The sequence below is a fragment of the Protopterus annectens genome, chromosome 1.part0 (assembly GCF_019279795.1).
Source record: "Protopterus annectens isolate FY-2018-M chromosome 1.part0, PAN1.0, whole genome shotgun sequence".
NCBI classification, from domain to species: domain Eukaryota; kingdom Metazoa; phylum Chordata; order Ceratodontiformes; family Protopteridae; genus Protopterus; species Protopterus annectens.
Window position 1 is genome coordinate 440,205,685 of NC_056725.1, and position 12,847 is coordinate 440,218,531.

Consider the following 12,847-nt stretch of genomic DNA (forward strand, 5'->3'; position numbering starts at 1 on the left):
TGTACCATGCATACCATTGAGTATTATGGTGAAATCATGATTTGTATTACATTGCGATTTTATGACATCTGTATATATTTTCTTTGTGTTCCCGTTTGCGCACACATGCCCTGCGGTTGTACTTTGCTTAACTGTGGACATGAAATTAAATGTTGTTTTTTAGGTGTTGTGCATCTTTTCTTATGCCATTGGCTGTATATTTAGCCATTGGCATATGTTAACTTTGTAATACATGAGTCTGGTCTGCTTTCATAACTCCGATGTAATGTTTGGAAAAAATGTAAACCGTGTTTTTTGGTTTACATTTCTGTGGGCTTACGCTACGCCTGCACCACTTCATGAATCGCTATGTACCTTCATTTGCATGGTGTGGCACTGCGCATGGGGTGATTAGCATACCTAAGCTGAGGGCTGCGCAGATCTGGCGTATGCCGGTAGTGCACGTGGAATTGGATTGTACCTGAATTGCTCAGCGGCCATATTTGGCATTATACCACCTACGCTACGTCTGCGCCTGGCGCAAGCTTCATGAATCCCGGGGAAGATGACACATAGGACGAAATGTTTAAACTAATTCATTAAATGTTGTGGTTATCTTCCTACAAAACTAGAAACAGTACACACTACGTGTTAGCTACTTTCCATACACAAAATATTATTTATTTACTATCTATTTGCATTCAGTAACTGCTTAAGTGAACTGCTCCAAGTACCATTTTTAGCAATCAGGCAACAAAGCAAACATATCACCTGTATATAATATAAGATGCTAATAGTGCAAAAGCAGTAATAGGAGTTTTTCTTAAAGTATCAAAAACAAAAAAATAGAGTAAAACTGCAGATCAGACATAAACATGGCAGTTCATTTTTACTACTTCAAATGCACCTGAAATAGAAGGAAAACACTATATTTGTAGATATAGTTATTATTCAAGAGATTTTAATGATGTAATGCCTAATACTACAAAACAGACTAATGGGAGAATACAGTAAAGCTAACATGAAATGTTGTTACCATGAACACATTGTGCTGCGATGTGTACACAGGCTCTAACAGTTTTAGATTCAGTAAACTCCGCGTAGTGGTGTGCAAGCGCAATGCAAACAGGCAAACTTCCGTGCAATGCAAATTTTGGCTAAAGTAACTGAATTTTATGCAAATTAACCATCTGGAGTGATCCAACAAGATTTAATGCATCTGTGTAGACTCTTTGTCTGTGTCAGTAGTGTACGTGGGAATTTTCCATGTACAGGAGTTGACACTAAAAGAAGGGGATATAAAATATGAAGAAAATCCCCTTGAAACGTTAAGATCACATACATAAATGTGCAAATCATACATTGTGGATGACTGAAAAGAGTACGGATTATGTGAAATTAATAATTTTTTAAATATTTTCTGCATGTTTGTGCTGTGTGCCACATTGCACAAACATGCTTAACCTACAAATAAAAAAAAATAAAAAAAATTGTAGAATAACACTTATAATATACTGCAGAGAAATGTACTGTAAGTGTCTGCGTCACGTCTGTACAATGGTGCATTTATGCTGTTACCCAGCTTACAAGGCTATGAACCATGTAGTTTCCAGGCAGTCCGCACAAATATTATGCAAATGAGGAGTCAATGGTGTGGATTTGTTGAATCGCTAAAGGGAGCAACCATGTCCACATATCCACTTTGTGTAAGCTCCTACATGGTGTTTATATTCCCACTGGATGTGGATGACAGCAGGGGTGTGTGTCATGTTACTTTTAGGATATTTCCATGCTCAATGAACGTGTTTGAACACAGCGGAACTTGCTGCAAATGGTTTGGGTGTAGCTTAGCATGTTCACATGACCAGACCACCCACATCACAGTCATGATGTAGCCAGCTTTGAATGAAAACTGGTTATGTTCAATTAATAATATATAGTTTTGTATAAGCTATGCTGCTGCTCAGAGTGCCAAATCACTCTATAAAGTAGGGCCTTTAAATCATATCAATTATATCCTAAGCAGTTGAACTGCAATCCCACATGGTGGACCTACACCACAACTGTATAAAGTATGCATACACCATACATTCTGATTTTCCCTCAATACTCTGAACCACTGGAGTAGAGACTTGGATATTTTAACTGAGATAATGCTAGGGGCTGCTGCAGCTATTCTACATCTGTATATGCTAGAGGCTGAAGTCAATGCTGCTAGTGCTGCTGACAATAGGCCTAGGCAGAGGAGGAGAAGAGTGTTCAGGCCCAGAGTAACCTTCCAGGAGCTACATGAGCTGGAGCTTGTAGAGTGCTATATGGTGGTCAGGGACATATTAGAAGAGCTCACTGAGCTCTGCCACCCTCAAGTCGGAGTCAGAGCTAACAGAGGGGAACTCACCCCCGTGGAAACTAAGGTATGTGTAACCCTAAGGATACTAGCTATGGGTACTTTTCAAAGACCAACTGGGGGCACAGGCATCTGCATCCAGGATACTCTACCAATTCCTACATGCTATGCTATCACATGCCAGTGAGCACATGACTTTTCCCCTTTCCCCTGAGGTGAGGGCCAACAATATGCAACACTTCTACCATGTAGCACTCTACTCTGAATTGCTGGGTGCCACAGATTGCACTCATGTACACATCAATGCACCACCTAGTGAGCAGGTTAGAATCTATGTTAACTGCAATGGATGCCACTCCATCAACTGCCAAGTCATGTGCAAAGCCCATGGGATTATCATGCATATGTGTGCTGGCAACCCTAGCAATTATCATGACTCCCATATCTGGTACATATCACAGCTGTACCAGATATTTTCAGGGGGGGCATCCAACAGGGCCATTTACTGGGGGATGCTGGCTATGCACTGGAACTGTGGATGATGACACCCATCAGAAATGCACACACACCCACAGAAGAACACCATAATGAGGCACACACACAAACTAGAAACATCATAGAGAGTGTGTTTGGGGTTCTGAAATCATGATTCCGGTGCCTCAATATATTTGGTGGAGCTCTGCAATATACCTCTGCCACATGCACATATGAATTCACAGTATGTGCTATGCTACGCTATATGATCCTGTGGAAACAGCTGCAGCAGGATCAGCAAAGGGAAGGGATATACAGCCCCCCACCAGTGCCTAGGTTACAACAGCCACAGTCACAGGAGGGCTCAGAAGAGGAACCCCCTGCTGATGTCCATGCAGGCAGATGTAGGTGTGTTCTGTACACCTTGGCTTTGGGTAAGAGACAACGCATAGCACATTCACTAACAACGTAGAAACCTAGGGACTAATGCCTTACTCCTACTCACATACATATATTAAAATTGATTCCAGCCAGATCAAACATCCTGTATCTATCCATGTATTGGCTGTGTACTGCTTGCTTCAGACAGAGTCAGCCCTGAACTACAGTTGTGTCAACTGCTGCATTTGCAAGACAAGTCCATAAACTACACAGTATTCTACTGGATTATTAGGATATGTCATTGTAGCATGGGCCTGGTACATTATGCAAGTAACTATAGTGGGCTATTTGGACAGAAATTTTATCCACATGGGACTACAGACACCCATTCCACTATCAATCCTCCATATGTAATCAGTAGGCCTGATGTATGGAATATTCATGCAGTCCTGCTGCAACAGATTACTGGTACATCATGCAAGAGAGATGTTAGAAAGTGAGGTTAAATGATAGTCAGACTCATGTGTATCCTAACAGAACATGCCCCCCCCCCACTCCTTAAAACAGCAGTGTCCCCTTGTAACTGTCATAACAGTAACTCATCTATGCTATATCACCATTTCACACAGTTAGTATGCCACACAGTATCAGGATAGTAATGTAGAATTTAAACTTACATTGTATGTGTTAGAAAACTGAGGAATAGGAATGTACATATTTATTCAGGTAATTGTGTGATGAATGATCCTTTTTTCCCATCAAGCAACTTCTTTGGCTCAAAAGACTAAGGCAGTTAGGTTGTGTGATGGGGTTAGGGCTCTAATCCCAAGATATCCAGGTATTTTGCATGTGAAGTAGTAATAAATTGTGTTTTAGAAACTGCAATTCTTTGTGCATGATACTATTATTGACCTCTTTCACATATTCATTAAACATTTGCTCTCTGTGCCGCATATCTAAGACCTATTTAAAATGTCTTAGCCAATCTGTGCAAGCACATCAGTGCAGAAACAGGTTCAGAGGTCATACCATATAACATACATAATCCCGGCCTGGAATGCAGCTAGGTGTGGGCTGGAGTCAGTTACTTGAACAGTAAGTCTCTGATGTAAGCAATGTGGCTCCCATTTGCGTACTGCTTAGCAATGTGCAAAAAAGCCAAAAATGCCACTGGGCATGCCTGTACACTTAGTTAAGCAGAGCGCAAATCTGTTGCTCCTTGCGGAATTTATATATATATATATATATATATATATATATATATATATATATATATATATATATATGTGTGTGTCTCTCTCTCTCTATATATATATATATATATATATATATATATATATATATATATATATATATATATATATATATATATATATATATATATATTTATATATATATTTGGATCTAGTACTATTGAATGAAAGTTCAATAGTCCGAATCCAAAATAACTGAACGCACTTTAATGAAACCGCTTTCATCGAAAAAACACTTTCGTTAAAGTGCATTTAAAATAAAACACTAAATCTTCTTTTATGCAGGAGAGCAAGCCCCCCTGCACTCCCCGTGTGGGGGGTTGTACTCCCAACACCCCCCTACTTTTATATTCTCACTCCATGGCCGCACTACAGTGGAGAAAAGGGAATTTTCCCTTAACCGCGCCATAGTGCGACTGGCACAATGAGCATACTTATCTAAAAGTGCTGCTTCAGTGAACAGCACTTTTGGTTAAGTATGTTCAGTGATTTCTGCTTCAGCAGAAAGTGTCGTCGGGGATATGTACGGATCCCATACATATATATAGATACATCTCTCTCTCTCTCTCTCTCTATATATATATATATATATATATATATATATATATATATATATATATATATATATATATAGTGTGTGTGTGTGTGTGTGTCTGTATTGCCCTACATACCCAGATCACGGTGAATAAAGCTGCACTACAACACATATAACGTTGGACAAAGGACCAATAGTAAGGGCTCAACATTAGATAATGCACTTACAAAAATGTGGACGTGCATAGAATAATGTGTTGCATCTGGAGGACTATTGAGACATCTGAAGTTCATAGTTCTGTCAGTCTTCTCTCAAGTCATGTGTTAATGGTACATAAATATGAGTCAAACCTGTGTACTTGCTGCAGACATCTGGACATTGGAGAGTCATACCACACCTTCCTAAGACAGCATGTGGAAACCTTGAAAATGTATGACACAGTATATGAATATGTACATATATTGTGAAGCCATATGTTTGTATCTATGCCAGCAACAATCCACACATTAAGTACAGCCCCTGCATCTGCTGGATTTCACCACATGTACATCAACAACTGAATAAGTTGTGTAATGTATTATGTTGTGTGCTCACTCACTGACAGGGTAATTTGAGTTTTGCCACAGGCTTGCCCATCCAAATGCAAACAGACACATATGCCCAAAATGGGTACTGTTGCCATATAGCTAGTCTACAAAAAAGTTTTCTGACTGCTAGACTACTAGCTGCAGATGACAGTATGAAGCAATGTGACTCTGCAGGCCTCCCAAGCTGTTCAACATAGTGCTTGTTTATGTCCTCTAGAAGTAGTTCACCTGCAGTCATTTACAAAGCCAACTTGCTTGGTGGTGTGTGTATTAAGTGCTGTGATCTGTAAAGTGTAAGTTTAGATAGGTGGTGGTTCTAATCTCACTCCATCCCAGTTGGTATGTTATGTGGGTATCTCCCTAAGTAGCAAGTGGGAATCCCAGACTGACTTCCAAATTGGCATTGGTTTGCACTTTTTGGCCCTTGCAGTTGACGCAGACCTCCAAACTCTTGTGCTCTACAAGGCCTGCTGATGTCATCTATAATAAGAGTACCTAAAGCCATACTAATGTCAGACTTGAACCGTGGCACATGCAGTAAGTACTGTGATCTGTAGTGTCTAAAACTAGATAAGTAGAGATTATAATTTCACTTCAGCCCACTTGGTGTGTGTGTGTGTGGGGGGGGGGGTACATCTCATTACAGAACAAGTGTGAATCCCTAACTGGCATGGTTTTGCACTGTTTGGGCCTTGCAGGTGATGCAGGCCTCCAAACTCTTGTCCTCCACAAGGCCTGATAATGTCATCTGCCATTAGATTACCTAATGCCAAGCTGATGTCAGATTTGAGTAGTAGTGCATGCAATCCATTGTGGATTCTCAAGTCTATAAACTTAGATAGATAGGGGTTCTCTTCTCGCTGTAGCCAGCTTGGTGTTCATGTGTGCTGTGCAGTGTTCTGCAAATGTAGATAGGTAATGGTACTATTCTCACTGCATCCAACTTAGTGTGTGTGTGTGTGTGTGTGTGTGTGTGTGTGTGTGTGTGTGTGTGTGTGTGTGTGTGTGTGTGTGTGTGTGTGTGTGTGTGTGTGTGTGTGTGTGTGTGTGGATGTTAGAGCATTTTACATCAGCCTATGGATCATAAGAAGTCACTAGGCTAATAGCTCTAGGTCCCTTACAATCCTAGCCGAGTTATTGCCTTTATTTACACAATCAGCACCTATTGCCCATGTCCAAGAAGGATATAGGTAGAACCCTAGGGGTGAATTTATGGTCACCCATGCAATCATCCAGATTGCATTTGAAGAGGGCCAATGAGGTTCTCTGTTTGACATGAAGTGGGAGTCTGTTCTAAAGGTATGACAACCTCTGGGAGGCAAATCTGTCCCTCCAGCAGGTTCTATTAATGTCACATACCAGGTTGAGGTTTTTAGCGTGAGTATCCTGAGAACCATTTGACTTATGGATATGCAGAATTTCCAGTAAAGCAAAGTCAGGGATTGCCTTGTATGCAAGGCAGAGATCACCTCTGAGTAGTCTGTATGTAACAGAATAATTTGTCATTGATTTCAGATGATCCCCATAAGACAGATGCTGAAGACCTTGAATTCTCCTTGTGAGGAACTTTGTGGTCTTTCCAATTGCTGTATGTGCTTGGAAAGATACATACAAAAGGGGTGTTGTTCTCAATTATTAGCCTAATGACGGAAGAGTACAGGGGAGGTTATAACTTTATTTTTCTGGAGACAATCACTTTACTCATGACATGAGTAAGATAGAATGCCCTTCTTACCACTGTGGAGACATGGTGGTCAAAGGTAAGGTAGATGACAAGACAATCTGTGTGCCCATGTCTCTCACCACTGAGAGCATACTTAAGGTGTTGCTGTTGATGTGGTAGTTAGCAGGAACATTGGTTTTAACAAAAGGAATAGTAATACTTTTTGTTGCATTGATTTTAAGGCAATGACTCTGGCACCAAAAATGTATTTGTGTAAGACCCTCTTGTAGGACGTTGACATAATTTAGAGATTCTGTGACCTCTCCTGTTTGCAGTCATCAGGAAACTTTGTATGCCACAGTCCTTTAGTTTTTGCTTGTACTTTGGAGATATAGATTCAAAACAGTACAGGTCCCAGGACTGAACCCTGCGGAACAGCACTGGTTACAGGTCACTGTTGGAGGTGGATTCCCCTATTTTGACTATATGGGTTCTATCATTGAGCTAGTTAGTGACCTATCTAATGATATAAGGGTTGATGCCTAGTTGGGTAAGTTTGTCATTGATGCCTGAGTGGGGATAGTGTCAAAAGCCTTGGCTAAGTCTAGATAGGATGTATGCACAGACTTCCCCTCATCCAGGGACTTTGTGACTAACTCAAAGAAGTCCACCAGATTTAACAGGCATGATCTGCCTTTGACAAATGCAAACTGAGTAAGGTCAAATGTTTGGAGATTATCTATATATTTGCTGATGAGGTCCATGATGGTTCACTCCATGGCCTTGCAGATAAGGTTAGTCAGGCTAATACATCTATAGATCCTGGGGTAAGTGGACACACCACCTTTATGCAAGGGAATAACGGTACCTGTTTCCCATTCAGCTGGTACAAAGCCAGTGCTTAGACTATGATTGATAAGAGTACCCAATGGTGCTGCTAATGCATGTTGGAGCCCATGCAGTATGCAGCCTGGGATGTTATCATGTCCCATAGATACTGTATTTCTGTCCATAGAGAGGGCATTTATGACCTGTTCTTTAGAGATACAAGTTAAGGGACAGGTGGTAGGGATGTCATAGGCTTTGTGTGGTGGGGACAGGGGAGTGAATTTTTCACACAACCTGTTGGCTAACAGGTTGGCTATGTCCACAGGCTCAGTATATGTAGCATCATTAACTATCAGTTTGGCACAAATCTTGGCCTTTCCTTTTAGGTTATGGATGTAACTATAAATTGCTTTGTGGTTGTCTTTTGTTGAGGAAGATAATTAGGACTCATAGTTTGCTTAGGAGGACTTCACAAGATGTCTTATTTGCTTGTTTAAGCTGAAGAGGGAGTGTTTCCAGATTAGAAGGGCTCCCTCTCTCTTACTCTTAGACAGTCATTTCTCCTCTTATTGTAAAGCCTGTTAATGGCAGTTGTCCATCAGACAGGTTTGCTCTTCCTTGAGTTGATTGTTTTGGCTCTATCAGGTATGGCAGAGTCAATGCAGTTATACAGGTGTTTGCATAAAGCATTGGTGTAGAGCTCAGCACAGTTGCCAGTTCCATCTGAAGGATGAGGTGCAGGGAAGCTATTTATACCATCAAGTAAGAGGTTATAATCTACTTTGGAGAAGTTTATTAGTTTAGTTGCTGCTGGAGGTGGGGGTCAAGTGTGATACTTGCTTTGAATGAGACTGATTTGTGGTGAGATCTCACCAGGGAGGAACTCACAGTAGGGGGTGATAAAGTGGTCTCCCATATTGATAAGCTCTAGATCCAGGATGCTGGCTCTCCTTGTGGGTTTGTTAACCAGCTGGTCCAGGGCATTACAGTTAATGAAGTTGAGGAACCTTTAGGCAAATTAGTTAGAGCATGAATAATGTACCTCGTCAATAGATGGGTAGTTAAAGTCACCAAAAAACATGTTTTTGGATGTATCTTGACAGAATCAAGTAGATAAAATAAGCATAGTGGGTGTCCTGATTCATGGAGGGGGTCTTGCAGCTGGCAATGATTTGAGTAGGTGCCTTACAAATAGTTAATTGCACCTAAAGTGTCTCCAGGGAACCATACTGTTTAACCAGTCTAAATGTGTATGTATCTTTAATGAGTATTGGTACACTGCCTCCTTTAGTTTTCATGCCTTCAGTTTGAGATCTGAACATATGGAAGGAGGTGTAACCTGGTATGGCTGGGGTGCTTTCCACAGCATTGAACCAGGTCTGTGAGACTGCACAAATGCCTGTGTCTTCCAAGGTAAGGTTAGATTCCAGTGAGTGCAGTTTTATGTTGACACTCAGCATTTAGCAGCATAAACTTGAGGTTGTTTGTAGATGAGGTCTTTACATTTGGAATTCTGTCCTTGAGACACTGCCTAAAAAATGACACTATGGGGGTGGCAAGAGCCTTGACCAGTAGTCAAAATCCCAGGAGTAACAATGAAGACTATCTCTGGCAAAGCATTGAGGTTTGTCAATCATGTCATCCCAGGCTGACAGATACCGTATCCCCTTAGAATGACACCAGATACTAAGGTAATTATGAAGGTCAATCACTTTCTGTTTGTATGGATGGAGGCATCATCTTAGGAGAAGGTAAAATGCTGCTTAAGGCTAGGGACATACCTGCCTGAGATGCATAGTCCGAGAGTTCAGTCATGTCTCTCTCCATATAGTCCAGATAGGTATATCTCAAGTCATTCACACCAACATGGACTATATATACTATGTTATGCTGCTAAATGCTTGGTGTCTTAACCTGAAACTGCACTCACTGGAAGCAGTCCTCAGCTTAGAAGACTTACACACTTGTGCAGTCACAGAGACCTAGTTCACAGCTGCAGGGAGCACCCCAACCATATTGGGCTATGCCTCCTTCCCAGTGTTTTTTTTTTTTTTTGTAAACAAACAAGTGGTGTTATGCATATGTTGTATTTGGGTCAACCCCCCAGCCCCTCCCCCCTTGCAGCCATTTCAGTGTCCTATTATTTGGATATTTCTCCCCAGTTGCAATAAACACTGTTAAAATCTCTCAGTGTGCATACTGCTTTCTGCTTTACTTCTACAAAAATTACAGATATGTGGGTTTAATTTAAAACTTTTATTTCATATTTTCCAGCACAAACACTGATAGATGCTTGCTAAACAAAGCAATACAGTCTCACAATGAAAACAGACTTGGCATTAAAAGTTCTATGACTTTGAAACTCAAATTCATTGAAACAGCATTGAAACCCACATTCAAAGAAAATCCATCTGGCCAGTGGCAGGTTGTTTACCTTTGGGCTGTTTTCAAATCATAGACCCCTTGCACACATTTTTAGGACCACACAAAATTTCTTTGATTCACCTTCCTGATTGTATTAAATTATAATATATAATAATTAAATTATATCCCTCTTATAATACACCACTTGTAAGAGAATGTTTTAAATTTATAGCCAGTAAGCAAAGAAACAAAACATATGAACCAATAACACAAAACTGCCCAATTCAGAACATTTCAACCATAAAAGGACACTCATATGTCTGTCATTACAACCCACCAGTATCAGTCAATATGCACATTCTCTGCAGAAGTAAATGTCATCGGAATAATTCCACATTAAAGAGATCTGACTGTAACTAATGAAAAGGTTGCTGCTAGTAAAAAACTTTATATATTTAAGTATTTCATCTACAAATTCACTGTCTGCTGCCCTTGAAGAATAAATTGCCTATGTTACATTAAAAATGATAAGCTGGTGATATTGCAATCGGGAATGGATGGCAAACTAAAACAGGTTCATAGTTACTAGGCATCTTATCCAAAGGAGGACATACTCAGGACTGCAGCACCCCACCCTCTTAAAATCCAACACAGTATCAGCAATCCATCTACATGCTGTGGGAATAGAACCCACAGCCTTCTGCATCAAAACAAAAGTATGATACTTGCTGTGCTACTAACACTGCTTTAAAACTTTAAACACACAATAGTGATACCATTTGTTAAGCAAAACAGTTGCATATTTGGGTAGAGCATTCAGGCTCTTCTTTCCTGTAGCTAAGGTACAGGGCTTGAGCCTAAGCAAATTACTAACCAACTGCTAATCCTAACTAGGGAATTTCACTGTCTCACCTCAACCTTTTAATTCAAGAAATCTGGACAAAGTCTAAAATAAATAGGAACAGATTATAAATATTTCTCTCATGAACTCAGAAAATTGCTCGAATAACAGAATTTGTGTTAGTATGCATTTTTCTAAAGGATATGAAGTGTAAACCTCAAATATCTGTCATTATTTACCAACTTCAGTCATTTTATGAGGTAAAAACAAAAATATGGGGCAAAAATCTGGACATTCTATAAAAACCTGGGCAGTTGAGGGGTATGCTACCTATTTCTTACACACACACACACACACACACACACACACACACACACACACACACACACACACACACCATACCTCTTAAATCTCTTAGCACAAGAAGTCTGGGCAAAGCCTGTCATAATGGGGGTAACAAAGGCCCAAAACTAGGGACACATTTTAAATATTGCTCTTATAAATTCAGAAAGTTGCTAGAATAACAGGATTTGTATTAGATTGCATTTTCTAAAAGATATGAAGTCTGAAACTAAACTCAAATTCATGCCATTAGTTAGTAACTTTAATCCTTAGATCATCCCAGTGATTTCTCAAAGAAAAGAAAACAAGACAATTTTTTATGAGAAACAGAACAAAAATATAAGGCAAAAATCTGGACATTCTGTGAAAATCTGTACAGTTGAGAGGTATTATATGCACATACACATGCACCCTACCTCCCACTTAGACCCTCCCCATACCTCTAAAGCTTTTAGGCCAAGAAATCTGGGTAAAGACACCCATAATGGAGGGGTCAAATGTTCAAAAATATGGACACCTTTTAAATATTGCTCTTGCAAACTTAGAAAGAACAACAAGTGTTGCATTAGCATGAACTTTCTGAAGGATATGACGTCTAAAGCTCAAATGTCTACAATTATTTGCTGTCTTAATCCTCAGTGATTTGCCAGGGATTGCCAGAAAAACACAGTATTATGAGAAGCAGACCACGGATGTGCGACTAAGATCTTGACATTCTGCGAAAATCTGGACGTTTCACTCACACACACACACACACACACACACACACACACACACACACACACACACACACACACACACACAGACCTAACTAATTCTTATACACAAACACACACACACACACACACACACACACACACACACACACACACACACACACACACACACACACACACACACACACACAGACCTACCTACTTCTTATACACAACACACACACATAGACCTACCTACTTCTTATACATATGCACACACACATACCGGCCTACATATTTCTTGCACACACACACACACACACACACACACACACACACACACACACACACACACACACACACACACACACACACTCACACACACACACACACACACACACACACACACACACATCTTAAAAACTTAAAGACACACACACACCTACTACTCACTTGTCCGGTCTTGTTCCACAGTCCAAATGTCTTCAGGAATTCAAATTCCACGCATGCAGATCAGGAAGATGTAAACGATCGGTTGAACATTGCACAGACACAGAA